General features: G+C 37.8%; 1 protein-coding gene across 1 annotated transcript in view; it reads left to right on the forward strand.

Moving 5' to 3' along the window:
• LOC128744067 (solute carrier organic anion transporter family member 5A1) overlaps positions 1 to 13508 on the forward strand; it is a 131990-nt gene that overhangs the window by 3174 nt on the left and 115308 nt on the right. The gene's annotated exons all lie outside the window — the stretch shown is intronic.

Consider the following 13508-nt stretch of genomic DNA (forward strand, 5'->3'; position numbering starts at 1 on the left):
ACGTTCTCGAATTTCTGTTGCATCAATTTCTGTTGATGACATCGACGATAAAGTTCTTTGTTGGATATCCAGCTGTCAGACCAACAAGCATGAATGACAAATATCTGTAGTTTTTGCGTAGTCTCCGCTGAGACACACTACGTTTCGCAGGCGTACAGCAATACGGATTTCATGTTTGAGTTGAAAATTCAGGTTTTCGTATGTAAAATGATCTGACTCTAACACCACTTTGTTTCGCAGACCTGGAATGGCGGTCTGCACCCTGATCTTTGGTCCTGGATTCATGTGACTATATCGGTCTTGGTCTAACATCGGGCTACCAAGTTATTGAACAGCATCTACCTGCTCAACCTGTCATCCCACTGCTGTAAAGTTGCTAGGATTGTCAGTGTTCATTGCCATAGTCTTAGTCTTTGCTGCATTGACTGTGAGACCTACTGACTGGGAGCTCTCAGAGCGGTTTTAAAGGGTTATACTTGTTTGGCTAGGGAGTTAGTCCAGGCTCTCTTGTCCCGTCTACTAGCTCGTTTAACAGCCGTCTCCAGTTCGGCGTATCATTGACGGGCAGCTGTCTTAGCCGCTCTGGTTCGTGCTCGCTCAGTGCTCCTAGACTCCTAGACTCGGGAGTCCCAAGACTCCTAGACTCGGGATTTACTTGGTGGAACCGTCGCTTTCCAATAGTGAGCTTGAAATTCAAGTCGGCTGGTGCGCTCATGACGAAAGAATCGATTTTCTGGATTCTGGATTTTATCCCAACATGGCGGCAAAATTAAAAAATGGTGGCCACTTTGAAAACCCTATTCTTCTTCTTTAGAAAACCGTGTCGTTTGTTGTATATTTCATAGCAAATTTAGAAAATATCAAAATTATTATATGACAATTGTGAATCTACAGATAATTGGTTGTTTCATTTAGTTAATGGCAATGCAAAAGTTCATAGCATTTTTTCTCAGCTTTCCAATGTTATTCTTTAGATTAAAATCGGGTTGGGGGCTTATGGCGAAAACGGCGATTGTCTGGTAAAATTCAGTATGGCGACTACATCCAAGATAATCGTTTAAAAATTTTTATTTCATTTATAAGTCCGGTTCTTCCTCTTTGCAGTACCATGCTATTTGTTAGTTGTTTCTATGCAAGTTTAAGAAATATCACATGATATAGATCGTTAATTAAAAATTCAATTTTTTGAAACTGTCGGGTGTCTTGGCGAACGAGGGGTCCACAGTTTCGAGGTGTTAAAAGTGTAATTCTTATTTTTTAACCATTTTCAACCAATCAAGCATAAAAATTTTAATGTTTGAAGACCTCGTGTCACTGGCCTCGATTCAACGAGAATTACTCTGGTACAGATTACCTTAATTATAGAACCAGATTTCTTGTATAAGATTCTAAAATTGGAATCCCCGGCGGAATTCGGTAAAGGAATCGTCTTTATTTATGCATCAGGAAGATCAGGATTGGCAGCTGACCACAAACCTTTCGCTTAGAACGGTTAATGTTGCTGTAGTCACTTCTGAGTGCGGTTTAAGGTGTGACATGGAACTCCGTCTTGTTGAAATATCACATTCGGCTACAGCTCATATTGTTCTGTAACCCACGAAGGAAAATTTCTATAGGGGTTATTAATTGTTTGTGTCTTGTCCATCAATATTCGTATTATTAATTGAGATAATATAAATTTGACAGCTTACGGTGAACATGCTGAAATATTTAACTTTTAAACGGAGTTATCATCGGTAATGTTGAATTTTATCATGAATAGCTTCAGGTTTTCACAACGTTTCGAAACTGTCAATTTTCAAAATTACAGAAGTTTTGTCGCTACTGAAAGGGCACTTCGTGCTGAATACAATCGTCAAGAAGCACCATCACGCTTCGCTGTACTTCGAGCAATTGATAAGTTGGAAAGTGAATTTTCATTATACAATGTTAAGCCGCTTGCAAGACTTTGTACAGATTGCAGCGAACAGAACACTGCTACTAAGAAAATATTTTCATTCCACATCTTTCTCCGCAGCTGAGATCTTTGTCTATTTTCATACAAGATGACCTTATCAAAAGGCCTAAAGGTGGTTCAAAATTCTTTATGTCGCATGTTTGCAGACTGGGCTGGAGAATCGATGGAAATTAGGATGGTTCCATCACTTTGATTCATTTGAGAGTACCGTCTCAGTCGAGCAAAATTTGACAAAGTGATATATGGGACATTTGTAAAACAAGTTATTAGGGTAAGAACCCCACAATTCGCCCCCACCCCAGAATTCGCCCTCCCATTGGTATTCCCGTGATTTAACTCAATATATATTTGAATTATAAGTTGTTAGTTTAATTTATATTCAATTTAACTCTGTTTTCAGTTATTTGAATAGAATTCGTTGTGTTGTTTTATGTATTTTAATGATTTAATGTGGTTTGAAAAATATGTATTGTATTTAAGACGCGATTTTTCCATTCTCAAGAACGAGCATGAAAAATAAAATTGAGGAAAAGTAATGGAAAATCGTATCTCTCTGTACTTTTTTCGCATCAATTTGGTTATATCTGTTTCAAATTTCATAATTGTGCTTTTGTTTTAATATTTTATCGCAATTCTGTTGAAAATAGAACATAAATGCACTGGGCGAAAACTGGGCGAAAATTGAGGTTATTTGGGAAATTTGCAACAAATAACAAGTGGGCGAAATTTGGGTCACATGGGGGACGAATTTTGGATCGCTATGGGCGAAATGTGGTACTAGAGGTTCCTGCTCAAAATTGGGTCTTTTGCTATCAAATTTCAATTTTCGCGATTCCGAATAGCCAAAATAGATAGAATATTAATACATAGTCATACTTGTCTGAGTTCAGGGCTGATTTTATAATAATATGGCGATTTATTCATTTTACAGCATAAAAACCTGATAAAAGGGGCGAATTCTGGGGTCGTTACCCTATCTACAATTTTGCTGAATAAAGTTAGCGGTGCAATCATAATAACTCTTTAGTGACTGAATGAACGCTCATTTAGTTACTAAACAGGTCCCAAGTAACAATTTGGGTTTTATTCTACTCTTATGATGGTATTTAAGACCAAAATTTGTCTTGAAGACCACCATAAGAGTACAATAAAATTCACATTATTGCTTGGGGTACTAGCATTGTAAAGCCATAAATACAAAAATTACAGCGAAATTTTCAATGAAAGCGTGCTTTTATTAGATGGCTTTGAATACTCAACTGTAGAGACATATTATATCAGGTATTGTAAATCATATGAGTTCCAAAATTCGCCCGGGTCGAATCTGTATATACTTAACCGAACTTACTGCGTGAACCAGTTTTCGCCCTCATCTATCAAATACATGCAAATATGCCACACATAAGCAAAAGCAAGCCACAATCGATTAGTTTGTTCGCTGATTTATGTTTATCAAAATGGTGAATAAAAGTATCAAATAAATAATATTTTGATGCAGAAAGCACATCATATCTTCATTTGAATTCATCTAACAAAAGAATTACCTGCTAAACATGGGCTAAGGGGCTTCTACCAAACGAAATGTTGAATTAGCAATAATCGACATCGAAATTGATAATAAGATTAAAACTGCACGAATTAGTAAGACGCGCATAACATTCTCAAAAATCACAATTTTTCTTGTCATGAGAATAAATCTGACTATTGGAAAATCACACGAAAAATCCGTTTACTATTTTATAGCATCTAAGCGCAATAAAATTGTTGTCATGGATAAAACTTTGAAAAGTATTTAATGTGCAATGCAGACAACAAAGAAATAATCGCGGTGATAAAATAGAATATTTCGATAATATCATGAAAACTCTAATATCTTAGCATTACAAACCCGGTCTAACAAAAGAAGAATTCCAAGTTATGTCAAAAGATATCCTAGTTGAGTAGGTAAGATGGGTATGCTTTGCAGTTACCAGAAATATTTAATACAGTAAACCGGCATACCCATTTACAGACAGTGATTTACTAAACAATTTTTTTTCTTCATCTTTTTATTGACTATATAGCAGTTAAGCTTAGTTATTTCTTGGAAAAGAGGTTAGGTTGTGGACTCGAGTCTCACCTTCGATTAGTTAATATATATAGCCGAATATCAAGATTTTCCAGTTCATCTAATTTTTTATTGTTCACAGTAAACATTTACTCTTTCCCAAAAAATTACTAAACAATGATATAAGTAATCATTAAGGTTATTTAAACTATTAAAATAAACATTGTACCATTCTGTAGGCACTGAATTGTATTTATTCGCCCACAAATCAATAGTGAAAATGAATTCAACAAAGGACCAGAAAAAGCACCAACAGGACCATTCATTTTAAATATCTTTGACGAGTGTCAAAAGCCTTATTTTACTGTAATGAAAATAAACATTTAGTAAAAACCCACCTTCTCTGTGTTTTTTAGTTTTACTGAATCAGGTATCAGGAGGTGATCATGATCAGTTTATTTAAATTTAGATTTACATTTAACGAATTCCTGATACAAATTGATTGCCATATTAATCACTGAATAGACATAATCTTAACGTTAAATAACAGTAACAACAATTCTAATAAAATAATTGAGGTTATTTGGGAAATTTGCAACAAATAACAAGTGGGCGAAATTTGGGTCACATGGGGGACGAATTTTGGATCGCTATGGGCGAAATGTGGTACTAGAGGTTCCTGCTCAAAATTGGGTCTTTTGCTATCAAATTTCAATTTTCGCGATTCCGAATAGCCAAAATAGATAGAATATTAATACATAGTCATACTTGTCTGAGTTCAGGGCTGATTTTATAATAATATGGCGATTTATTCATTTTACAACATAAAAACCTGATAAAAGGGGCGAATTCTGGGGTCGTTACCCTATCTACAATTTTGCTGAATAAAGTTAGCGGTGCAATCATAATAACTCTTTAGTGACTGAATGAACGATCATTTAGTTACTAAACAGGTCCCAAGTAACAATTTGGGTTTTATTCTACTCTTATGATGGTATTTAAGACCAAAATTTGTCTTGAAGACCACCATAAGAGTACAATAAAATTCACATTATTGCTTGGGGTACTAGCATTGTAAAGCCATAAATACAAAAATTACAGCGAAATTTTCAATGAAAGCGTGCTTTTATTAGATGGCTTTGAATACTCAACTGTAGAGACATATTATATCAGATACGGGCTCTAAACACTATGATGTATTTTTTCGAATATGTTGTATGTTGTAGCGTTATTCTAGAAATATTTACGTCTAAACGTCTTTCTAAGACTTAACCCTTCTTTATCGACAAACTTCACACCCGGCTGTTAGAGTAAAGGACTACTGGCTCTATCTAGCAGCACCAGCAGCCTAGATTCGAACATACGTCGACTGGCTTGTTAGACTAGCATCGTACCTCGAAATTAACTGGGCGGTACACTTCAACAGATGCTATTAAATTGATTATGACTCATCAATTGCCAGTTTATTCCGGAAAAGCAAAGGTATGTTGTGGTTTATGATATGGTGGCAAAGGTCCGTACTTCATTATAAATGAATAATGCATTACGATTAGGTACAATCAATAAGCGCTATCGGGTGATGTTAACCACCTTTTTTCCAAAAGTTGTCAAAGTTGTTGATGACTATGATCTATGTTTTCATCAAGACGGCGCAACATGCCACACTGCGGTCGTTACAACCTATTGAATTTGCGACCAAAAAAAGCCAATGAGAACGAAAATCATTTGTGTTTTTTATTTTTGTTTTCAAATATGCCGTCCTTGTTAGTGGATCCTTTATGTATCCGTATTCAGTTTCCTTTTAGGATTAATATCGGGTTCATTTTTATCATCAGTCGTTAAGACCATATTTTTGTACATGTCTCTTACCAAGCGGTAGCTTATGTAAGGATCGGTTTGAGGCGGAATCAACGGTAAAAATGGTTTAGTTTATGTACAGGACCATTGAGTTTTTCCAAAATTTTATTTTCTTCTTTTTCGAGTCGTAAAATCGGTGACACCATGTTCCTATGGTAGTTTTCTTGTGGAATATATTGGATTTGCCAGAGTTTTGTTTTGAACTTCTTGCAACTTCTAAAAAACTTCTTGCAGTTCATCAGACCACTTCTACAGGGGATTGAAGTGTTCCAGATCACCTGAATTATTAAATATTCAAAAACTAAGATGCATTAGACAATGTCGTATTTTATTTGCTGTAAAATGCTGTAAAAGATCGAGTTACGTAAACTCAACAGTCCCAATAAAAATGTCTATTAAATGTGTTGTCCTTAAGTAGTTTATGACGCTAATTTTCTTGTTCGTTGGTGGACCGCTTTTAATCGATAGAATCCCCAACAGTTTCATAGCGGTTAAATCGGTACGATAGGCGGCAGCGAACTGTCCGGTCCGGTCTGTTGATGCAATAAATTTGTTCGACTAATATCGGCACTCTTACGAAAGTAACTCGAAGCGAAGCACTATTGAACCGGTTTCCTCTATGGGAGCAGGAACCAGGAAGCCTAAAATTTGGGTTTACTACATCGTACTGCTATGGACGATGATTTTATTGCGGCGCACAACATCCACCAGAACAACAGCTGCTACTGCACATGGCTATTATTATCAGCAACTATACGATAACAGTATGTTACATCGTAAACATTGGCGCTCATTTTACGCCGTCCGTTACAATGTCGAAACGATGCTATCAAGATGAAAAAATGTTGACAATGCATTACATGTTTTAAATGCTTTCAAACAGTTTCGCTCATTTTAGACTTTTAATTAAAAAGTTTCATAAATACGTATGCATTTTACGTGTCTTGTATCATCATTTAAAATGGCTGATCTTAACAATCTCAAAATTCGCCACTAAAGCAGAGGATGTTGTCGTTCGTAACAACGGGAGACAATAAACGTTTAACGGTCTCATTCTAATCTAAGCTCGTACAAATTTGCATACCCGTATTATAGCTTCCTCCACATGTTGAATTTAATTACTACGAAGGACAACAGTCGGAGCGGCGGAGAGTTTGCTTAGGCAAACTTGAAAGCTCGACTCTTGATGCGATAAAGTGGCACTCTTTCCACACCAGAAACAGCTGAGCCTGAGTGCTTCTTGCCGTCGTCGCGCACACCGGAGGATAAATAGACCGGCACCTCGGCATGGCAGTTCGCTGAGTCTACATTTCGTGAATGTGATATGTTACATAACCATATCAATATGGATCCATGGAAACGGAGCTTGAGCTCAAAACACAAATAACAAAGAAAATGAATGAAAAATAATCAAAAGTGCAGCACACTAAAGAAACCCACGAAAGCACGCTCAATTTCACCTTCAAAAACAGAATTGCATACTGTTTGCGCCCGGCCACTTGGGGATATGAATCGACACCTGAAGATCATACATTGTTTTCTGGCCGGTTTTTCTTATAGGAAACGAGGGTACAATCGTACTGTAATCTGACATTTTATTGTAACGTTAGGGCTTTCGGTTCAATTGGACGAAACCAGTAAGCTTATTCCTTGCTTGTTTACGAGCGGATAAAGTTAGGTTCATTTTGGCAACCGTTTCAACTAAAATACGTTTATTTCTTATGCGTTGTTTGTATTCTGTTTTCTAAAGCATGACCTTTTGGATGGCTGCCAGTGTTGTAATGCATTATCAGTTCTACTAGATAGAGAGTTTATTGGTTTTGCTTTGGATGAAGAATTGTTATTGGGCAACAAATACCCACATATTTATTCACTCTATTCTTTGGGATGTCTGGAAAACGAAAAATTATGTTGCAATAAAACAGAGACCATACCATAATCAAGAGCATACGATTTTATCACGTTTAACGGGTGGCGACAAAAATTTTGGAATTTTTTCGCGACCTCTATACTCAACAACAAACGTGCTCAGAGAGAAATGAGAGTATGTATGTGTTAGCTCTCTCTCTCGCTCTCTCTCTCTCCTCTTTTTTTGTCAATATTTTTTGTTTTGTTTATGCTTACCCAGTTTTGCCTAAAATGGCGTCGAAACAAGAAGCATGTCGGGAGCGCGTTGTACACTTCTACGAACTGCCACAGAAATCTCGGCAAAAAGTAGGTATACGGTACAACATTCAAAAAGCGAAGATGTTGCGGCTTCGACTGTCCCCGACAACTATTTGCAAGCAAGGTAGTGAAAGACCAGCCAAAATTATGGACGCTGAAGGACATCGTTCTCTTTCTCATTTCTTCAACAACAAGCCCTCTGGTTTGGCTATCAATAGATGTGCACCAGAGAATGTTTGAAGAAAATTTTGATCCCGTTTCTACGAAAACATCATGCAGATGGACAATACGTGTTTTGGCCGGATAGAGCATCATCGCATAACGCCATAAAAACACAATCGTTCCTGAATACCCATTCGATCCCATTTGTACTCAAAAACCACGACCCGACAAATCTGTCTTTGTAACATGTGACCATGTCCCATAGTAAATGTAAATAGTTGTAAAAATTGTATTTTGTATTTGCATGTTAGGAGGTAGGAAATAATTGTTAATTTTCAAAATAAAACTCCCTCTCGAGAAGCCGCGGTTACCAATGGCTTCATTATACCGACCGAGCGGCAGCAGAGAGATCGCGTAACGCTTGGGAGTTCGGCTGAAGCCCGCAAGAGGGAGTTGCCAGCGGACAGCAACTGGATCGGGGTTTGTTTTTTTTTGGGTATTCGGGCAAGCAAGGCGATCGAACGTGCCGTAAAGTCCGCTCCTTGAGTCGGTTTGGAGTTTTACATGCGGTTCCCACGTGGCGGTAAAAAGTGGTTATAGATCCCATCGTCGGTGGATCGAGAAGTATGTGCGTGGCCCGGGAAAACTCCCCGTCACATAATTATCCTAGGAGTGCCCAGAACATCGTGTGACCGTGTTCAAACCCGATAGGCTTTAATTCCGCCAATCCGTGCCATAATACCCGTCCATGCAAGTGGGAGATTAATGTGCCAGAAAATCGCACCAGAATACGCACTTTTCACCAGTGTCCTGTGAAGTGCTTAAAAAGCCACCCTCCAGTCGTCGATCCTGGTCCGAGCCACCACGGTTTTTACTAGTGTCCGATGAAGTGCCAATAAAACTACTCTCCCATTGTCGACCCCGGTCCGAGCCACCAGGAGCCGCCAAGCGTCCGGGGATAGTTGCTCCGCTTATTTTCGATCAGTTAGGCAGCCCCCTGGGATATGGTAAGTCTGCAATGCTCTAGTCTAGCCGTAAGTGAACCTTTACTTACATCTTAGTGCGCCTAATCGAAGGTTTTTTCGGGATATTGAGTTCCTTGGTGTACAAAATCAACTGGAGAGCCACAAATTGCAGACAGTTGATTGATAGAATCAAGAGATGCATTCGCAAAGTTGACATGACGGCCGTACAGCGCTCCTATTCGGACATCAAACGAAAGCTTCGCCGAACAGCCGATTGCGGACTGTTTTCAAATGTTCACTAATTTTTTTTCAACAATGAATAATGCATCTTTAATTTTGCTAAATTAGATCTTCTTCATGTACCTTTGTCTTTTTTTGACAGCTTGAGAAAAAAATCCAAAATTTTAGTTGCCACCCGTTAGTTATAATTCGATATTGTTGGTAAAGTCAGTAGAAAGAGTAGGGGAGAGTAATTATTCGTGAAATTTTTTTTAGTATTAGAGGAGTATACATTCCAAATGGATTAAAGTGCTCATATGTAGCTATCATCAAAATATATGAACAGTTTTGTCTCATTGTTGGCTGCTCTCCCCTATTTTGATTGCGTAATATCAACAGCCATACAGTTATTTGTGTTTTCATCTTGATAATTTTAACTCGCTTCAGAGATTATTGTCATTAAAGATGCAACAGGTCATGTCCTGCAAAATATTGTGGCACAATTTATAGTGCATTTTAGATTGGTTTCTAACTATACCGTTTCAACAATGTGAACAATGTAAAGTATTTTTATTCAGCGCACTGCTAGGAGACAATCGAGCCCTAGACACTCTGTCAGCACATCAAAGCAGGTTTATTTGCCAACCAACTAGAAACAATTGAATAGCGACACAAAAAAAGACCAAAAAATCAAACCTTAAGGTTTGACAATCTGAGTGACAGTTCCTTTTCCTATGCGCTAGTCCTGGCATAGTCTCATTCGGTTAGTTTAAAGTTTAAGTTTGGGCTTTTTCACACGTTGTTCCTTAAATGGGGGCGAAAAGAGTCAGTCGTTTGTCGTACCACGCAGTGATAAGAAAATAACCTTTCCGAGTGACCTTGTTTTTCTATCCTTCCTTATCAACGCGACGCGAGAATATTTACTTGTTTGCTTGCAGTAAAAAAACTGAATGAATGAAGGGTACTCTTTGTGACAACATTGATTGTGAAGTGATTTAATGGAGATTAATTTGTACGTTGTTAAAAATAAAAGCATCATCTTTTACACGAAAGGAGAGAAGCAAGGTGAGCTAGCAGATTGAGAGATAACAAAATGTAAACATGCTTTTGTATGAAGTATGAAGATGCTGGTAAATTATGTGTCGTATCCCAACAGGGTTAAGCGAAATGATTTATAGAATAAACTAAGATTTACTACCTCAGAGGTATCTATACCTACACTTTGCCATATGTTTAAAATTCGACGTAAAACAACGTTTCGTCCCTTAACATAAATATCAGCACTGTGTGATTTGTATTACTGAATTGCCTTCGATTTTTTTTTACAAAAAGCCTCAATAATCGTGAAATAATTGAAAATCAAGAAAAGTGGTAATAAAACCTTTTTTTGGGTTTTCACATTTACATCGAGTAGAGTTACAATTCGATGTAGCTTATGTCTTAACTAGCTGTAGTCCGCGTACGTCGCCTCGCATCTAATTGAGAACGAATCGGAGGTCCTCATCCTAATTTTCTATAATTTCGGCGAAAAAGCACTTTTTTGATGTGATAATTTAGATTCACTATAACGGAGATATCCGGAATGTATGACCAAAATGCCTAAATGTATTTCTAACACCATGTAACTCTATGAGATGCAATCACGTTACTGATGATTGTCGTGGATGCAATAATCGCATTTATTTGATTCTTCGCTTACATTTATTTACTAATTTGCAACTCCGGCGCTGCGGTTTTAACCGGGGGTTAACTGACATCTGTACATCGTTGTATCACGAATATTGTTATGTTGGTGGCAACACAAATTCTGTGTCCCTGGTCTTTCGGACTCGCAACTAAACCTAGCCAGGATGACAATGAAATGAAACATATTGATTATCGCTTGAAAATATTGATTCAACCCGGTGTTCGTATAATAACGTTATCTAAAGTCATATATTACTGATGTATCGGCAAAGACTACAAAAAATCTGTAATCTGCTGGAAAATGGCACAACATCTTGTATAAAACAGGAAGTTGGTATAACAACTTAACATACCGGGAGGGGTGCCTGAGGGGTGATTAAAAAATGAACATCAAGTTTTGAGCTAATAGTCAGCAGTCAGTTGGTCGCTAGTAGTTAATAATTTCGACTAATCTTTTGGCATCGTAAAACCATATGGTGATGAATGTTATCTGATGGTAGCTGCAATAATTACGTGGTTATTCATAACACTATCAAATTTCTGTACCCCAAAGCACTATAAGATAATGCTATGTAAATTAGTGTTATGTATCGCTTGAGTGCAACTTATTGTCTAGGTTCGCTTGATTTCTTTCAACTTCAAGTGCATTTTTCTTCGCTTGAGCATAATCAGCTTTCTAGTTGTGAAGTTGTATTTACTTTCGAGAATTCTTGTCGTGCAGCCATCACTATCAACTGGTCGTTGTTAACTTATCTCTCAAATGGGCCACATGTTATAGATAGATTTGAGTCAACAGGTCAAGTGACATAATCGTTACAACTGCGTTTTGTATAGAAAAAAACTAAAAAAAAAAACAAACAACATAATGAGGAACACCTTACAAGCAAATTGGCCAGCAATTTACATGTGTTTCCTCGAACACAGACAACCTGCTTTGCGAACTACCAATAAATTAGTCTCTCAAATGAACTTAGACAACTCATTAGTTCCGATCCATATGGAAAGTCAGTCATTTTACTTTCTAATAGCCACCACACCAACTGGACTGATGCTTCTCGGCACCGACTGCAGACTACACGGTTTGAAAAGACGTCTTTCACTGGCACTGGCTGGCGTTGGTTGATCGGTGGTTGGACAGTTTGTTCAATCATAAATTTGAGGTAATCTAAAAGCCGGTAGGATTTCCTGAACTGTGTATTTTAGAAACGAGGTTTAGGTTCGAGAAAATGCTTATCATGGTACCGTGTTTTCTTAACGGAGGTTCATTTTGCATCTCTTTCCTTGCAGTATTGCAGGAGTCTCACCACAACTCGAGAAAAAAAAATTCGGAGCTGATGCACGGGGAGGTAACGCAAACGTAAATAAACAAGTTGCAGTTGTCAGCTTTTTTCAATATTTTTCATACTCCATAAGTTTGTGCCATTTTCAGTTTCCGCCTTCGAACGTATTAGTCGAATACAGACTGGACATCTCTATTAATATGGAACGATAGAAAAGGAAGGTCGGGGTTTCGATGAGTTAATTTCCCTTTCTTTTGTTTTGTTGATAATAAATCTTTACATTTTTGAAGCTCTCTCGCGTATCGCGAAAACTTACATTACGCTAGCTGCTGCTAATGCTGGCGGCTGCTAGTGGGCTGGTTTTGTAACCGAGTAATTTCCATTCGATCCGTTTCGATTGCCCATCGTGTGAGCCGACTAACACGCGCGCTGATGATGATAATGGTGGGCTGGTTATGTTTTATGCGCCTACGTTCCATTAATGGTTGACCGATGATAATGGTTGTTGGTGTTCATTCCAAGCGAGAAGCGCGCGGGTAAAACAGTGCTGCGGAACCAACAGACCACTGACTGTGGCGAGTGAATTACATCGTGTTTTAGTAATATAGGCCAAAGTCTTTCTGTTATGTTTTGTTCGGCGTTTGAATCTGCGGCGAAAGGCTATGGAAGCCAGCGTGAGATTCATTCGAGGATAGATCGCAGCCCCTTGCTTCATAGTAAATAAACTAATCGGAGTAAAATACACAATAAAATTAAAGAAATATATTCCGAAACGTTTCTGCTTTTTTGTTTTTTCTTTCATTGTCTTGATAATTATTTACACATTGTTTTGCCAAATTTCTGCTGTGATAACTTTCTACTTTCATCGAGGATGCTAATGATGACTAATGCAGTCGACATTACGTCGATCTCTTAACTTTTTACACAGGCGCGTGAAAACCGTGTCTCAATTTGAGACCCTCAAATGTGTGTCACGATTGCCTGCAGATGACGTTTCTACGGCGCTAACCTTTCTCTTTTCAATCGTCTTTTTTGTTCTTTGGTAAATAATTAAAATGTTGCTTTTTTAAGACACGAAGTACGCTTTAACCCAAGCTTACTCGCGTCGTAGTACAACTGTGGAACGTTAACTTTTTCTTGGCACTCTGGCGATGAAGGAAGTTACTGTT

Source organism: Sabethes cyaneus, chromosome 3, assembly GCF_943734655.1.
Source record: "Sabethes cyaneus chromosome 3, idSabCyanKW18_F2, whole genome shotgun sequence".
NCBI classification, from domain to species: Eukaryota; Metazoa; Arthropoda; class Insecta; order Diptera; family Culicidae; genus Sabethes; species Sabethes cyaneus.